Source organism: Triticum aestivum, chromosome 2B, assembly GCF_018294505.1.
Source record: "Triticum aestivum cultivar Chinese Spring chromosome 2B, IWGSC CS RefSeq v2.1, whole genome shotgun sequence".
In the NCBI taxonomy this organism is placed as follows: Eukaryota; Viridiplantae; Streptophyta; class Magnoliopsida; order Poales; family Poaceae; genus Triticum; species Triticum aestivum.
This window is the reverse complement of record NC_057798.1, coordinates 70,079,471-70,098,286: the sequence shown is the minus strand read 5'-3', so window position 1 is coordinate 70,098,286 and position 18,816 is coordinate 70,079,471.

Genomic DNA, 18,816 nt, shown 5'->3' with positions numbered 1-18,816 from the left:
TAGAGGCAGAATTGGTCGGCTTCAGTTAGCAGCAGTAGCGAAGGAATCGCTCGATCGGGTTCAGTTAGCAGCCATCGATCGATCGCCCGGGTTCAGTAATGCGTAGCATGCAGTGCAATCGCTCGGGTTCAGTTAGAGCCCAACGTCTCGCTCGGGTTCAGTTAGAGCCAATGCCTCGCACATGCGCGCGTACGTGTACGAGAGAAACGCGCATCGCTCAGCCCCGACCACCCACCGTAACCGGGAACTCCCCAAAATTTTCCTCGCTCTCGCTTCTACCACGGTTTTTTCCGTCCTAGGCGGCCCAAACAATGTCATGCAACTGCATCTCCGGCCCGCCCAAGACGAAAAGCCCATTTTCTGTCATGATTTTTTGTCATAGAAGTAGGAGCCCACCACATCTATGATGATACCGGGTTTTGTCACAATTGTCGCCATAGAAGTGTCATATGTATGACAAAAAAATCGTTCGGCCCAAAATGTCACGGATGTGTCTTTTTTTGTAGTGTAGGATTTGAGAGGAGATGGTGCTGGTGAATATGTTGATGGAGATTGACCCCCTCCCGATGAGAGGATCGTTGGTGATGATGATGGTGATGATTTCCCCCTCCTGGAGGGAAGTTTTCCCGGCAGAATAGCTCCGCCAGAGCCCTAGATTGGTTCCGCCAAGGTTCCGCCTCGTGGCAGCGGAGTTTCATCTCGTGAGCTTGCTTATGATTTTTTCTAGGACAAGAGACTTCATATAGCAGAAGATGGGCACCGGAGGGCCACTAGGGGGCCCAGGAGACATGGGGGCGCGCCCAGTAGGGGGGCGTCCCCCACCCTCCTGGCCAGGGTGTGGGCCCCCTCGGGTACTTTCTTTGCTCAATAATCCTTATTAAATCCAAAAATGACTTTCGTGGAGTTGCGGGACTTTTGGAGCTATGCAGAATAGGTTTCCAATATTTGCTCCTTTTCCAGCCAGAATCCCAGCTGCCGGCATTCTCCCTCTTCATGATAAACCTTATAAAATAAGAGAGAGTAGCCATAAGTATTGTGACATAACGTGTAATAACAGCCCATAATGCAATAAATATTGGTATAAAAGCATGATGCAAAATGGACGTATCAACTCCCCCAAGCTTAGACCTCGCTTGTCCTCAAGCGGAAGCCGAAATCGAAAAATATGTCCACATGTTTAGAGATAGAGGTGTCGATAAAAATAAAATACGGACAAGAGGGCATCATGATCATTCTTATAACATCAACATATATAGATTTTGACATATGATTTCTTATGCTCAAGTAACAATCTATTCACAATGTCAAGTATGGAACATAAACTTCATTGGGAACTAACAAACTATAATCTCAGTCATTGAAGCAATTGCAATTTATCATAATGTCAGAAAGAGTCAAGAATAGAGCTTTTCAGCAAGTCCACATACACAACTATCATATAGTCTTCTACAATTGCTAACACTCACGCAATACTTATGGTTATGGAGTTTTAATCGGACACTGAGAAAGATAGGGGGCTTATAATTTTGCCTCCCAACATATTCACTTTTAGGTGATGTCAACAATAATAGTTCATGCTAACAAACATCCAATTGGATATATGTATCAGGATCTTTCCAACATGAGGTGCTTGCCAAAAGGATAAAATGAAAAAGGGAAAGGTCAAGATCACCTTGACTCTTGCATAAAGTAAAATACATAAAGTAGAAGATAGGCCCTTCGCAGAGGGAAGCAGAGGTTGTCATGCACTTTTAGGGTTGGATACATAAAATCTTAATGTGAAAGAACGTCACTTTATATTGCCACTTGTATATGGACCTTTATTATGCAGTCCGTCGCTTTTATTGCTTCCATAACAAGATCGTATAAAGCTTATTTTCTCCGCACTAATAAGTCATGCATATTTAGAGAGCAATTTGTATTGCCTGCACCGATGATAACTTACTTGAAGGATCTTACTCAATCCATAAGTAGATATGGTGGACTCTCATGGCAAAACTGGGTTTAAGGATATTTGGAAGCAAAAGTAGTATCTCTACTTGGTGCTAGGAATTTTTGGCTAGCATGAGAGGGAAAGGCAAGCTCAACATGTTAGGAAGATCCATGACAATATACTTTAACTGAGATGTGAGAAAACATAAACCATTACGTTGTCTTCCTTGTCCAACATCAACTCTTTAGCATGTCATACTTTAATGAGTGCTCACAATTATAAAAGATGTCCAAGATAGTATATTTATATGTGAAAACCTCTCCTTCCTTATTACTTCATATTAATTGCAACGATGACCAAAACTATGTTTGCCAACTCTCAACAATTTTTAAGCCACATACTTTTTATATGTGAAGTCATTACTATCCAAAAGATCAATATGAACTCTTTTATTCTTTTTATTCTTTCTATTTTCTCCAGATCATAGCCAGATAGCAAAGCCCTTGACTCAACACTAATCTTTATTATAGATAGCTCACGGACTTGATTACATAAAGGGATCACAAAGCAAAACTCAAAACTAATTCATACCAAAACATAAATCTACTAGATCAAGATATTACTAAAAGGATCGAACTAAGTAAAACGGTAAAGATAGGAGTGTGATGGTGATACAATACCGGGGCACCTCCCCCAATCTTGGCAGTTGCCAAGGGGAGTGCCCATACCCATGTGATTATGTCCTCGGAGGTGATGAAGGCGGTGATGATGATGGTGGATAATCGCACATCGAGCGTACAAGCTCCTCCAACTTGCGGATAATGCCCTTGAGTCCAGCGATATGATCCTTCAACAAAATATTTCCTGTGTGAGATACTTGTTTTGTATGCAAGCTAACTCAATCATCTTGAAAGCTTCAATCTTGGTCGGGGTAAAGAGGTTAGGAAGAGGTTGAGGGATGTTTTCTTCTTTTGCCACCGGAGCTTGATCCTCCATGGCCTTCTTGATCCCTTCATCCCTGTTGATCTCCTCCGGTTCTTCTCTTTTCAGCTCTGTTTTCAATAGCCAAGCATCCTTGTCTTCATTGTTGGAGGAGGGTGACGTCATGATGCTCTAGATCTGTTAGAAAAACAGCTCAAAACGAAAACAGAAGATTTTTGCGTGATACGGTGGTCAAAACATTCGGGAGATTATATAATGAATTTTTACCGACCAAAATACGTAATGTGCAAGAAAACGGAGTCCGGGAGGCACACGAGGTGCCCATGAGACAGGGGGCGTGCCCATTAGGGGTGGGCGCGCCCTCCACCCTCGTGGGGGCCTCGTGTTCTTCCCGGATTACTTCTTTCTTTCCAAAATTCTTAATTATTCCAAAACTAAGAGAAATTGCCATTAGAATTGTTTTGCAGTCGGTTTACTTACCGTACCACGTACCTATTCCTTTTCGGAGTCTGAAACGTTCTGGAAAGTGTCCCTTATGTATTCCTTCGGGGTTACGGTTTCAATAATATTAGTTTCAACATTAATAGGGTTACTTGAGATATAATGTTTGATTCTTTGACCGTTCACCACCCTCGGACTTGTGCCTTTGAAGTTGTTGATTTTTGTGGCACCGGAACGATAGACCTCCTTGATCACGTAAGGACCTTCCCATTTAGAGAGAAGTTTTCCTGCAAAAAATCTTAAACGAGAGTTGAATAGCAACACATAATCACCTACATTAAACTCAGGCTTTTGTATCCTTTTGTCATGCCATCTTTTAACTTTTTCTTTAAACAGCTTAGCATTCTCATAGGCCTGGGTTCTCCATTCATCAAGTTAGCTAATATCAAATAACCTCTTCTCACAAGCAAGTTTGAAGTCATAGTTGAGCTCTTTAATAGCCCAGTATGCTTTATGTTCAAGTTCAAGAGGTAAGTGACATGCTTTTCCATAAACCATCTTATACGGAGACATACCCATAGGGTTTTTATATGCAGTTCTATAGGCCCATAATGCATCATCAAGTTTCTTGGACCAATTCTTTCTAGATCTATTAACAGTCTTTTGCAAAATTAATTTGAGCTCTCTATTGCTCAACTCTACTTGACCAATATACTGTGGGTGATAAGGAGATGCAATTCTATGATTAACATCATACTTAGCAAGCATTTTACGGAAAGCACCATGAATAAAATGTGAACCACCATCAGTCATGAGATATCTAGGGACTCCAAACCTCGGAAAAATAACTTCTTTAAGCATCTTAATAGAGGTGTTATGATCAGCACTACTAGTTGGAATAGCTTCTACCCACTTAGTAACGTAATCAACAACAACTAAAATATGTGTATATCCATTAGAGGCAGGAAAAGGTCCCATATAATCAAAACCCCAAACATCAAATGGTTCAATAACAAGAGAATAATTCATAGGCATTTCTTGACGTCTCTAATATTACCAATTCTTTGACATTCATCACAAGACAAGACAAACTTACGGGCATCTTTGAAGAGAGTAGGCCAATAAAAACCGATTGCAATACCTTATGTGCAGTTCTGTCTCCAGTGTGGTGTCCTCCATATGGTTTGGAGTGACACTTGCGTACGACCTGTTCCTGTTCATGCTCAGGTACACAACGTCTAATAACACCATCTACTCCTTTATAAAGGTGTGGTTCATCCCAGAAGTAATGTCTTAAATCATAAAAGAACTTTTTCTTTTGCTGGTATGTGAAACTAGGTGGTATAAATTTAGCAACAATGTAATTAGCATAATCAGCATACCATGGAGCAGTACGAGAAGCATTAATGACCGCTAATTGTTCATCAGGAAAGCTATCATCAATAGGTAGTGGGTCATCAAGAACATTCTCTAGCCTAGACAAGTTGTCTGCAACAGGGTTCTTAGCTCCTTTTCTATCAATAATATGCAAATCAAATTCTTGAAGCAAAAGAACCCATCTAATAAGTCTAGGTTTAGCATCTTTCTTTTCCATAAGATATTTAATAGCAACATAATCAGTGTGAATAGTAACTTTAGAATCAACAATGTAAGGTCTGAACTTATCACAAGCAAATACAACTGCCAAGAATTCTTTTTCAGTAGTAGCATAATTTCTCTGGGAAGTATCAAGAGTCTTACTAGCATATTGAATAACATTTAATTTCTTGTCAACTCTCTGCCCTAGAACATCACCTACAGCATAATCACTAGCATCACACATAATTTCAAAGAGTAAATTCCAATCAGGTGGCTGAACAATAGGTGCAGTGATCAAAGCTTTCTTAAGTATTTCAAATGCTTCTACACAATAATCATCAATTACAAAAGGAATATCTTTTTGTAATAAATTAGTCAGAGGCCTAGAGATTTTAGAAAAGTCCTTAATGAACCTCCTATAAAAACCGGCATGACCATGGAAACTTCTTATACCTTTAATGTCCTTGGGACATGGCATCTTTTCAATAGCATCAACTTTAGCTTTATCAACTTCAACACCTCTTTCAGAAATTTTATGCCCCAAGACAATGCCTTCATTAACCATAAAGTGACGCTTTTCCTAATTCAGGACGAGACTAGTGTCTTCACATCTCTGCAAAACTCGATCAAGGTTGCTCAAGCAATCATCAAAAGAGGATCCATAGACAGAGAAGTCATCCATGAATACCTCACAAATCTTTTCACAAAAGTCAGAGAATATAGCCATCATGCATCTTTGAAAGGTAGCAGGTGCATTACATAAACCAAAAGGCATACATCTATAAGCAAAAGTACCGAAAGGGCAAGTAAAAGTAGTTTTTGATTGATCTTCCGCTGACATAGGTATTTGAGAGAAACTAGAATAACCATCTACAAAGCATAAATGTGTATGTTTGGACAGTCTTTCTAGCATTTGATCAATAAAAGGTAAAGGGTAATGATCTTTCTTAGTAGCTTTATTTAACTTATGGAAATCAATTACCATCCTATAACCTATAATAATTCTTTGCGGAATCAATTCATCTTTATCATTAGGAACAACAGTAATACCTCCCTTTTTAGGGACACAATGGACAGGGCTTACCCATTCACTATCAGCAACTGGATAAATTATACCTACCTCAAGGAGCTTTAATATCTCCTTTCTTACCACTTCTTTCATCTTAGGATTTAATCGTCGTTGAGGATCTCTAACTGGTCTGGCATCTTTCTCCACTTTTATTTTGTGTTGGCATAGAGTGGGACTAATGCCCTTAAGATCATCCAGAGTATATCCAATAGCAGCACGGTGCTTCTTCAGAGTTTTCAATAATCTTTCCTCTTCCTTCTCTGAAAGGTTAGCACTAATAATAACAGGATATATCTTCATTTCATCAAGATAAGCATATTTAAGATTATCAGGTAATGGTTTTAGCTCAAAACGGGATCACCCTTTGGTGGAGGAGGATCCCCTAGGATTTCAACAAGCAAATTGTGTTTCAAAATAGGACCCTGTTGAAGGAATACTTCATCTATTTCCCTTCTTTCATTCATAAACATATCATTTTCATAGTCTAGCAAATATTGTTCTAACGGATGAGTAGGAGGCACGTCAATAGAAGCAAGACCAATTGCTTCATCTTTACTATGTAATTCTTTATCATGGGGTTGTCTATGAAACTTAGCAAAATTAAACTCATGAGTCATATCATCCAAGCCAATCGTGACAACATCCTTTTCGCAATCGATCCTAGCATTAACAATATTCAAGAAGGGTCTACCAAATATAATGGGACAAAAGTCATCTTGTGGGGAACCAAGAACAAAAAAATCAGCAGGGTATTTGACCTTCCCGCACAAGACTTCAACATCTCTAACAATCCCAACTAGTGAAATAGTATCCCTATTGTGAGCTTAATAGTAACATCAATACCTTCTATTTCAGCGGGTGCAATATCATGCATAATTTCTTGGTGTAAGGAAATAGGTATTGCACTAGCACTAGCACCCATATCACATAAGCCATGATAACAATGATCTCCTATTTTAACAGAAATAACAGGCATGCCTACAACAGGTCTATGTATCTTAGCATCTGGTTTAGCAATATTAGCAGTTTCACCACAGAAATAAATAGCATGCCCATCTATATTATCATCCAAGAGATCTTTAACCATAGCAATACTAGGTTCAACTTTAATTTGCTTAGGTGGTGTATAAGTTCTAGTATTACTCTTACGAACAACAGTTGAAGCTTTAGCATGATCCTTCATTCTAACAGGAAAAGGTGGTTTTTCAACATAAGTAGTAGGAACAATAGGATCATTATAAGTGATAGTCTTTTCTTCAACTGTAATAGGTGCAACTACTTTTACTTCAATGGGAGGATTATATTTAAACCACTTCTCCTTAGGGAGATCAACGTGAGCAGCAAAAGATTCACAGAAAGAAGCTACTATCTCAGAGTCAAGTTCATATTTAGCGCTAAATCCACGAAAAGCATCAGTATTCATAAAAGATTTAACGCAATCAAACTTAGGTGTTATACCTGACTCCTTACCATCGTCGGAACCCCAATCTTCAGAGTTGTGTTTAATTCTTTCCAATAAGTCCCACTTGAATTCAGTAGTCTTCAGCATATAAGAACCAACACAGGAAGTATCGAGCATGGTGCGATCATTGAGAGAAAGCCGAGCATAAATTTTTTGAATAATCATTTCTATTGAGAGATCATGATTGGGGCATGAATATAACATTGACTTAAGCCTCCCCCAAGCTTGAGCGATGCTTTCTCCTTCGCGAGGCCAGAAATTATATATGTAATTACGATCACGGTGAACAAGATGCATAGGATAGAACTTCTGGTGAAATTCCAACTTCAGTCGTTTATAGTTCCAAGATCCCGTATCATCACATAGCCTATACCATGTAAATGCATCTCCCTTCAAAGATAAAGGGAAAACCTTCCTCTTAACAACATCATCAGGAATACATGCAAGCTTAAATAATCCACAAACTTCATCCACAAAGATAAGGTGTAAATCGGGATGCAATGTTCCATCTCCTGCAAAGGGATTAGCTAGCAGTTTCTCTATCATACCCGAAGGAGTTTTGAAGTGAACATTTTCAGTAGGTTCAGTAGGTTGAGGAGCAACTCTTTGCTCTACTGGTCAGGGCGAAGATACCCCGAACAAGCCCCTCAAAGGATTAGTTTCCATAGTAACAAGTGACAGAAAATTTTAGCACACTATATAAATATTTCCTTACCAAGTTCCACTCACCAAAGGCGCTTCACTCCCCGGCAACGGCGCCAAAAAAGAGTCTTGATGACCCACAAGTATAGGGGATCTATCTAGTCCTTTCGATAAGTAAGAGTGTTGAACCCAACAAGGAGCAAAAGGAAATGACAAGCGGTTTTCAGTAAGGTATTCTATGCAAGCACTGAAATTGTAGGTAATAGATAGTTTTGTGATGAGATAAATTGTAACGAGTAACAAGCAATGAAAGTAAATAAAGTGCAGCAAGGTGGCCCAATCCTTTTTGTAGCAAAGGACAAGCATGGACAATTTCTTATAATGAGAAAAACGCTCCCGAGGACACATGGGAATTATCGTCAAGCTAGTTTCATCACGCTCATATGATTCGCGTTCGGTACTTTGATAGTTTGATATGTGGGTGGACCGGTACTTGGGTACTTCCCTTACTTGGACAAGCATCCCACTTATGATTAACCCCTATTTGCAAGAATCCGCAACTACAAAAGAAGTATTAAGGTAAACCTAATCATAGCATGAAACATATGGATCCAAATCAGCCCCTTATGAAGCAACGCATAAACTAGGGTTTAAGCTTCTGTCACTCTAGCAACCCATCATCTACTTATTACTTCCCAATGCCTTCCTCTAGGCCCAAATAATGGTGAAGTGTCATGTAGTCGACGTTCACATAACACCACTAGAGGAGAGACAACATGCATCTCATCAAAATATTGAATGAATACCAAATTCACATGACTACTAATAGCAAGACTTCACCCATGTCCTCATGAATAAACGGAACTACTCACAAAGCATATTCATGTTCACAATCAAAGGGATATTAATATGCATAAAGGATCTGAACATATGATCTTCCACCGAATAAACCAACTAGCATCAACTACAAGGAGTAATCAACACTACTAGCAACCCACATGTACCAATTTGTGGTTTTGGATACAAGATTGGATACAAGAGATGAACTAGGGTTTGAGAGGAGATGGTGCTGGTGAAGATGTTGATGGAGATTGAACCCCTCCCGATGAGAGGATCGTTGGTGATGATGATGGTGATGATGATGGTGATGATTTCCCCCTCCCGGAGGGAAGTTTCCCCGGCAGAACAGCTCCGCCGGAGCCCTAGATTGGTTCCACCAAGGTTCCGCCTCGTGCCGGCGGAGTTTCGTCTCGTGAGCTTGCTTATGATTTTTTCCAGGACAAGAGACTTCATATAGCAGAAGATGGGCACCGAAGGGCCACCAGGGGGCCCAGGAGATAGGGGGCCCGCCTAGTGGGGGGGCATCCTCCTGGCCAGGGTGTGGGCCCCCTCGAGTACTTTCTTTGCTCAATAATCCTTATTAAACCCAAAAATGACTTTCATGGAGTTGCAGGACTTTTGGAGCTGTGCAGAATAGGTTTCCAATATTTGCTCCTTTTCTAGCCAGAATCCCAGCTTCCGGCATTCTCCCTCTTCATGACAAACCTTGTAAAATAAGAGAGAATAGCCACAAGTATTGTGACATAACGTGTAATAACAGCCCATAATGCAATAAATATTGATATAAAAGTATGATGCAAAATGGACGTATCAACTATCGCTACTGCTTAGTGATAAAGTAAAACAATTATATGGCGATTGCATTGCATACAATAAAGCGACAACCATATGGCTCCTGCCAGTTGCCGATAACTTTGTTACAAAACATGATCATCTCATACAACAATTTATATCACATCATGCCTTGACCATATCACATCACAGCAAGCCCTGCAAAAATAGGTTAGACGTCCTCTACTTTGTTGTTGCAAGTTTTACATGGCTGCTATGGGCTTCTAGCAAAAATCGTTCTTACCTACACATAAAAAACCACAACGATTTTTCGACAAGTGTGCTATTTTAACCTTCAACAAGGACCGGGCGTAGCCACACTCGATTCAACTAAAGTTGGAGAAACAGACACTCACCAGCCACCTATGTGCAAAGCACGTCGGTAGAACCAGACTCGCGTAAGCGTACGCGTAATGTCGGTCTGATCCGCTTCATCCAACAATACCGTTGAATCAAAGTATGACATGCTGGTAAGCAGTATGACTATTATTACCCACAACTCTTTGTGTTCTACTCGTGCATATAACATCTACGCATACACCTGGCTCGGATGGCATTGTTGGGGAACGCGGTAATTTCAAAAAAAATCCTATGATCACGCAAGATCTATCTATGTGATGCATAGCAACGAGAGGAAAGAGTGTGTCCACGTACCCTCGTAGACTGAAAGTGGAAGCGTTTAGTTAACGCGGTTTATGTAGTCGAACGTCTTCGCGATCCAACCGATCCAAGCACCGAACGTACAGCACCTCCGCGTTCAGCACACGTTCAGCTCGGAGACGTCCCTCGTACTCTTGATCCAGTTGAGGCCGAGGGCGAATTTCATCAGCACGACGACGTGGTGACGGTGATGACGAAGTTACCGGCGCAGGGCTTCACCTAAGCACTACAACAACATGACCGAGGTGTGTAACTATGGAGGGGGCACCGCACACAGCTAAAACAATTGTCAACTTGTGTGTTCTAGGGTGCCCCCTGCCCCCGTATATAAAGGAACAAGGGGGAGGCCGGGCCCCTGTAGGGCGCGCCCCAAGAAGGATTCCTACTAGGAATCCTATTCCTAGTAGGTTTCCAACTTGGGAAAGGGAGGGGGAAGGAAGGAGAGGGAGAGAGGGAAGTGTTGGTGTCAAAACCGGCGGATCTCGGGTAGGGGGTCCCGAACTGTGCGTCTAGGCGGATGGTAACAGGAGACGAGGGACACGATGTTTTTACCCAGGTTCGGGCCCTCTTGATGGAGGTAATACCCTACGTCCTGCTTGATTAATATTGATGATGTGGGTTACAAGAGTAGATCTACCACGAGATCAAGGAGGCTAAACCCTAGAAGCTAGCCTATGGTATGATTGTTGTTCGTCCTATGGACTAAAGCCATCCGGTTTATATAGACACCGAAGAGGGCTAGGGTTACACAGAGTCGGTTACAATGGTAGGAGATCTACATATCCGTATCACCAAGCTTGCCTTCCACGCCAAGGAAAGTCCCATCCGGACACGGGACGAAGTCTTCAATCTTGTATCTTCATAGTCTTGGAGTCCGGCCGATGATGGTAGTTCGGCTATCCGGACACCCCCTAGTCCGGGACTCCCTCAGTAGCCCCTGAACCAGGCTTCAATGATGACGAGTCCGGCGCGCATATTGTCTTCGGCATTGCAAGGCGGGTTCCTCCTCCGAATAATTTATAGAAGATTGTGAACACCAGGATAGTGTCCGGCTCTGCAAAATAATTTCCACATGCCACCGTAGAGAGAATAATATTCACACAGTTCAATCTGCTGACGTATTCCGTGGCGTGATGTCACACCACAACCAAGCCTTTATTTGAAACGTTTTTATTGTACAACTTCAGCGCGTTTAGCAAAGCGGTTTCCTTGGCATGCCCTGTCGAAGCAGAGATCGTGTTCCCCTTATTCCGGGATTCCCATCAATACGGACGTGGGTAACCCAACCACGCCCGTTGCCACACCCCCTCCATCGAAGGCGGGTTCCAAATGGTCACGGGGACGTCTCTTGGTATTCTTCCTCTTTATAATGAGACCAATGCCCATTCTTTTTATTCAATCCTCTATCGAATCCGCCCCTCTCCCTGAGTTCCAACACCCAGGGCTCCGAATTCAGGTACCTTCGATCCTCGACAATGTCCGGTCCTGATCTACGAGGCCGGTGGATGCCCTCCTCCGTCACGGAGGAGGACGTGCTAAAGCTGAAAGATGCCAGGTATTTAACCTACGAGATTTTGCATAGGCTGCCCGCCCGGGGGCAAGTTATCCCAACTCCCGAGCCTGGCGAGATCGTCGTGTTCATGTCTCACTTTCGTCGGGGTTTAGGCTTCCCGACGGATCCCTTCATGAGGGGGCTCATGTTTTACTATGGGCTGGAATTCCACGACCTGGCTCCGGAGTCCATCCTCCATATCTCATCATTCATTGTTGTTTGTGAAGCCTTCCTCCGCACTACCCCTCACTTCAGCTTATGGATCAAAACCTTCAACGTGGAGCCGAAGATGATTGAGGGGCGTCAGGCAGAGTGTGGCGGGGCAGTTATAAGCAAGAGGGCCGAAGCTCCATGGCCCAAGGGCTCTTTCCAAGAGGAGCTCGGCTTGTGGCAACAGGAGTGGTTTTATATCACCGCTCCTCGGGGCAGCAGGCAGAAGCCGCCGCCCGTCTTTCGCTCAGGCCCTCCATAGCAGCTGACGTCATGGGTCAACAAGGGGCGTGACTAGGGGCCGCCCAAAGACGTCCCCCTGTTGCAGGACCGGATTCGAGTCCTCCAAGAAAGGGAGATCAATCTGGTCGCAGTGGTGCAGGTCATGTTGATCCGGCGCCTACTGCCCTGCAAACGTCGCCCCCTCCGCCCGTGGGAATTTAATCCAGAGGCGCCGCGAGCTCTTCAACACTTCATGGGTTTGACTCCCATGGAGATGTATAAACTGTTCTTCGGATCGCAAGAGACGCATCCGGAATTGACCGAGGACGCCGGCCTAAGCTGTAATCGCCCGGATACTCAAGTAAGTAGCCCTGTGTCCGGACACACCATCCATTTATTTATCGTGAGCTTGCCTTTTAACCAGCTATCCCTGGACAGGAGTGGATAGCACAAGCAAAACTGATACGGTGTCCGTCCCCCCTCCCTGAGACCACGTAGGATCCCGTGTTAATCAAAATGGTGGAGGTTGCACCTTCAAATGAGGGGAAGGGGGGCACGGGGAAACTGTCACCTCTGCCAAGGAGGCATTTAGTAAGGGGGGAATCGAGAGTCCCTCTTTCCAGGGGGAGAAGCGGAACGCTTCCGAAGACCCGGAGGCCAAGGCCTCAAAGCGGGGAAAGAAATCTGCACCAGAAGGTCCTGTGCCAGAAAGCGCCCCGGCCGTACTGTCTCCTCGGAGGAATCAGCCCTCTAACGAGCCGTAAGTAAAAAGGGGGATTTTATAATTATTAGACACCCCTGCTTAATGTCTAAAGGTAACCGAAGTTTTTACCTTGTAGTTCGGATCTCAGCCCATCTCAGCACAGCTCATCTTCGGGAGACCTTCGTCCGGAGATGATGGAGAGCGAAACGCCTCCATCTGCCACCCCATCGCATGGGGCGGACGACCCTGAGGTGTCGTCGCGGAGGGTCTCCCCGAGTCCGGCGGGGCCGGAGAGTTCGGCACCCATTGGAGTACGGCCGGTGGAGCTGCAGGATTTGCTTAAGAGGGCGTCCATCTCAGAAGATCACCGCACATTAATGGGCAATGTGATTGAGAGGATCTCGTCCGCCGAAAGCGGGTTGTATGAGGCCGTCGGAAGTTTACTGACGGGATTTGAGGTACGCAAAAAATGACATACCTGTTGACAGTTTTGCACATGAAGTGCGCCCTGTATAGTAGCCCCTGAGACTTGGTATGCTGTCGAAAACGGCAGCGTGCCTAGGATCATAATCTCAGTTATTAGTTGTCGCCTTTCTTATGCAGGTGGTGGAACATACGGTGGCCAGCCGGACGGATGGATTCGCCGAGCTGAAGAAGCAACTCGACGCTGCAGATGCGGACATCTCGCTGGTCAATAAACGACTTGATGAGTCACAAGGTATGTGATTGCGCCGCGGTCGCTTAGTAAGGGAGCTGATGCCCATTCCTTACAAGTTGTATGCTTGATGCAGATGGTGCTGCTGTTATGGAAGACCTTCGAGCAGAACTTGCTCGGGCCAAGGAGCAAGCCAGAAAAAGCGAGGCGGCTGCCTTGAAGGCAGCGGAAGAGCTAGAAGCCGAGAAGGCTACTCACTGCCGAAGCAGGGAGGAGATGGCCGGAATGGCCATGAAATTAAAAGTTGCTACCGACCGCCTGGAGGTTCTAGAAGGAGAACACCGAGCGGAGCAAGAGGACCTGAAGAAGGCCGATGCCGAAGCCAAGGATGCCCGTAGTGCGATGCGGGCTATGAAGGAGGAACTGCGTCAGGTCGGAGACATTGTGGCTGAAAAGCCCTTTATGCTGCGTAGGAAGTTCACGGATCCGAAGTATGCTCAGCTGGGCCGATTGTACGGTGCGGAGGATCCTTATCTGGACTTGGCGGCGAGTGCGGCTGACGCTGTCGTGCACTTTCGAAGCTAGGAGGATCATGAAATGGAAGAGCTTTTCTGGTCTCAATTCCATAGTTCGGAGCGTCCACTTCCGTTGAGTGATCGGCTGGTTGAGTGGGCTGAGCTGAATAGATTGTCCGGACTGGCCATGACGGATGTTGTAACTCATCTGTGGCCGAAAAGGCCCAAGCCGAAGAGTTATTTTGGCTTGTTGCAGCAATTCCTTGGGGCAGTGCCGCATATTAAGGCGATGAAGCGGCCGGCATGCATAGAAGGTGCGCGGATGGCTCTTGCCCGTGGTAAAACATACTGGGTGGAGATGGATGCCACCGCTGTTGCATCCCGGGGTTTAGACAAAAGCCGATTCCCCACCGAGCATTACTTTGAGGAAGTCCTGCAGGGCGCTCGTATAATAGAGTCGCAGTGCTCGAAAGATGTTATGTTTGAATGACATGTATGATTTCTAAGATCATGTTTATAATGCGATGACTTTTTATACTTGTGTGTTCAAGTATTGAACTATCTCCTGTGCGGCCGTATATGTATGTATAATCTGAAAGATGGCAGTCTTTGGCTTCAGCCCCCACGCACATGGTGCGGGGGTGTTTGCAAAAAGAAAAACGCTTTTTCACACTTAATCCAACGTCTTGGTCCTTTTAAGGAGGTGATAGCATAGCAAACTAGGCAACCGAACTATAATGCTTTATCACTTTCACCTAGCCATAGGAGCTCGAATGTGAGGCTACTATATAGCCCCTGATGGCACCGTGCTTCTTCGAACTTGGGGCGCGTATGTTCCTGACCGGGAAGCGGTCCTTCATCAAAGCGGAGGAATTCTAAACATTCCAATGGTCGATCGAGTGGTTGACCAGTCTCTCGCTATATCATGACAGTCAGTTTTCGGCTTTCTCTACTGAGGTGCTCTCCCGGCCGAACCGGGGCACAATCGCAGTAGTTCTCCTGGTGCCGCGTTAGCCGATGATACAGAACGTAAGGCAGCAAAACATAGGAGCCGGGCAAACCCAATATTTGACCAAAGACATTATTCGGAGCTGATGCATATAAGGCCTAACTCGAGACGCCGAACACTCCCTGAGGTGTTCGGTCTTTATGATATCGGGCAGAATAAAGCCCTAAGCCCCTAGTGTCCAGGTACAGGCGGGAACTTCTGACGCGGCCGATGCCAAAACGCCAGCCTCCTCCTCGGCTCTGGTAGGAAACCGGGGGATGTGTATCAACAAGAGACAGTAAGAAAGGTTTACGCAGGGTCTTAATCTGAAAAGAATCCTTGCAACGGGTCCCTACTGCACGTCTGCGCCTGTGTCTCCGTTGTGCTGTATCCTGACGGGTGTAGCACGTGCTTCATCTGTAAAAGAGAAGGACTTAGTTTCTAAGAAATATCGTGCAAAAATTGTATTAAAATAAAGTATAATTTGGAAGATGAAGAAAGTTGAGCTTTATTAGCTTTCATCATTTATGCGCGCGGCCCCCTAAAAAAAGGGGGTATGCGGCTGGGAAGCCCCTTGTTAAGTTACGCTGGACTCGTCTAACCATGTCCGAGGTCTAGATGACCTGTTTTTAGGGGCTTTGACCTGCAAGGTCGGAATAATGTGTGGCTGTCTAGGCAGCCGCACATTCTCCGTGGTCGAGAGACACCTGGAGTTTTAAGAATATGCCACGTGGGCCGGGCATTTTTAAGCGTAAGAGACGCGTAATTAAAGCAGGCGAAAGCTTCGCGCCCCAGTAGCGCTTAAGGGCTACTGTTAAATGGGGCGATGGAGAGTGAGCTTTTCGCGACGGAGGTTGTCGGATGAACCGAACACGACCTCTAGTGGTACAGAGCCTGTAAAATTGGCTTAAAAGGCCTGGCATCACTCCTTTGAAGGAAGTGCTGCTATAGCGAATTTTGGTGGGTTCTATCCCCAGTCTGCGGACGGTGTCCTAGTATAGCAGGTGCCGCGCTGCGTGTTATCACGTGAAGTGAGTTCACTATTTTGACTTCTAGTGGGAAAGTCTTTTGGTTTCCGGAGCGCTGCTTTTGGGTTTCGTCACTTTCACTTGGTGTGTCGAGCCCCTTGTGTTCGGCGTTAAGTCGGCCGGACTGCTTGAAGACCCAACAATCTCCGTGGGTATGGTTTGTAGGCTTCCCGGAGGTACCATGTATTTGGCACACCTGCCCAGAATCTTGTTTAGGTTGGATAGCTCGTCACTGTTGTCCTTGAGGGGCAGTGTTTTGTTGTTCGGCCGAGAGCTTTTGAATCCGGCGTTGACCGCCGTACTATTTGGGCCATTTTCCTTATTCTGGCGCTGATCTTTTCTGCATCGTGATTTTCCATTTCCATCCCTGATTTCAGATGTACTCGGGTCGCTGGTGCTGCATCTAGCCAGCCAGCTGTCTTCCCCTGCGCAAAAGCGTGTCATGAGGCTTGTTAGTGCGGCCATTGTTCTTGGTTTTTCCTGGCCGAGGTGTCTGGCGAGCCATTCGTCTCGGACGTTGTGTTTAAAGGCTGCTAAGGCTTCAGCGTCCGGACAGTCGACTATTTGGTTCTTTTTAGTGAGGAACCTGTTCCAGAATTCACATGCTGATTCTCCGGGCTGTTGAGTTATGTGATTTAAATCGTCTGCATCTGGAGGCCGGACATAAGTCCCCTAAAAATTTGCTCGAAACGCATCCTCAAGCTCTTCCCAACTTCCAATCGTATTTTCTGGGAGGCTTTTAAGCCAATGTCGAGCCGGCCCTTTGAGCTTGAGGGGTAGGTATTTTATGGCATGGAGATCGTCTCCTCTTGCCATATGTATGTGTAGGATATAATCCTCAATCCAGACTCCGGGGTCTGTTGTTCCGTCGTATGCCTCTATGTTTACGGGTTTGAATCCCGCTGGAAATCCATGATCCAGTACCTCGTCGGTAAAACATAGTGGGTGTGCGGCGCCCCTGTATTTGGGTGTGCCGTTGTCTTCAAATGCTCGGCTGGTTGTGTTACTTCCTAGGGTCTTCTTTTTTGGCCCATAAATAGACCTGGCCGGGTTATCCTTTTTCAGAGGATCTTTATGCTGACCGTGTGCCGGCTTGAGTGCGGCGCCCCTTGTTGCTCTTGGCCTGTCATCTGGTCGTCTATCCGGCCAGGCGGCTTCTTTCTTTTTTGACTGCGGGGGCTCTAAGGCCTCCTCGTCAAATTCGGGCAACAGCTTGCGCTTCGGGTAGCTCTTTGTCTGGTGACTAGTGCCATATTTATCTACGGTGTTGAGTACTTTGCTCCATCTCATTCTGAGTGCGTCCTCCGCTGTTTTGAGTTTCCGCTTTTGCTTCTTCAAACTTCTTGCAGTGGCGACGAGCCTGTTATGGAGATTCCTATGCTCTGGTGATGTGAGATCATCTTCGCCGGGGTTGGGTTGCTTGTCCGGTTCATGTCCGGCTGGCTGCTTGTTGACGTGTGCATCGTCCACTGCTTCGCCCTGCTCTAGGGCCGGGTCCATATGGGTACCATTTTTGTCGATGCCGGTCTTTGGGCGGCGCTTGCGTCGCTGCTTTGTTTGTCTGTTGGGGGAGTTGTCCTTCGCCACGTCCCGTTTTTCCTCATTGTCGCTTCCTTTTGGTGTGTCCACCATGCATACGTTGTGGGATGGGGTGGCTTTCCTGCGCCCGTTAGGCGCTGGTTTTTGGTCGTCCCCGGCATCGTCGTCCATACCGTCGATGTCCTCGGAGTCGTAGTCTAGCCTGTCAGTTAAATCGTCGACAGCGGCTACCAAGTGGATGGTGGGTGGGCTTTGAATTTCTTCATCGTCCGCATCCCAGCCGTCCTGACCACAATCTGGCCAGGTCTCTCCCGATAACGAGAGGTATTTTAGCGAACTCAAGATGTCGCCGAAAGGTGAGTGTTGAGAGATGTCCGCTGCGGTGAACTCCATGATCGGCGCCCAGTCGGATTCGATCGGGGCGGGCGCGGGAGGTTCGGAGTCCGGCGAGGAGTCCGGCACCTTGGAGTCACGAGCTTTATGAGGGACGAAGTCAGTGTTCGGCTCTATCGCCGTAGAGGTTGCAGCCCACAAGGCGGTGTCTAGGCATCCATCCTCGATCTGCGGAGCTGGCTCCGAATTGAAGATCGGAGTGGTTTCGAGTGCGGCCTCCAGGGTACTGTCCGGCGGCAGAGCTAAATCATGCCCGACGTGACAGTGCGGCACGCTCGGCTGTGGCTCGAATCCGTCGAAGATCAAGTCCCCGCGGATGTTGGCCGTGAAGTCCAAACTTCCGAATCTGACCTGACGGCCCGGGGCGTAACTTTCGACCTGCTCAAGATGGTCAAGCGAATTGGCCCACAGTGCAAAGCCGCCGAATACGAAGATCTGTCCGGGGAGGAAGGTCTCACCCTAGACGGCGTCGTTGATGATGATCGAAGAAGCCATCGAGCCTATCGGTGACGACACAGAGGAACTCTCAATGAAAGCACCAATGTCGGTGTCAAAACCGGCGGATCTCGAGTAGGGGGTCCCGAACTGTGCGTCTAGGCGGATGGTAACAGGA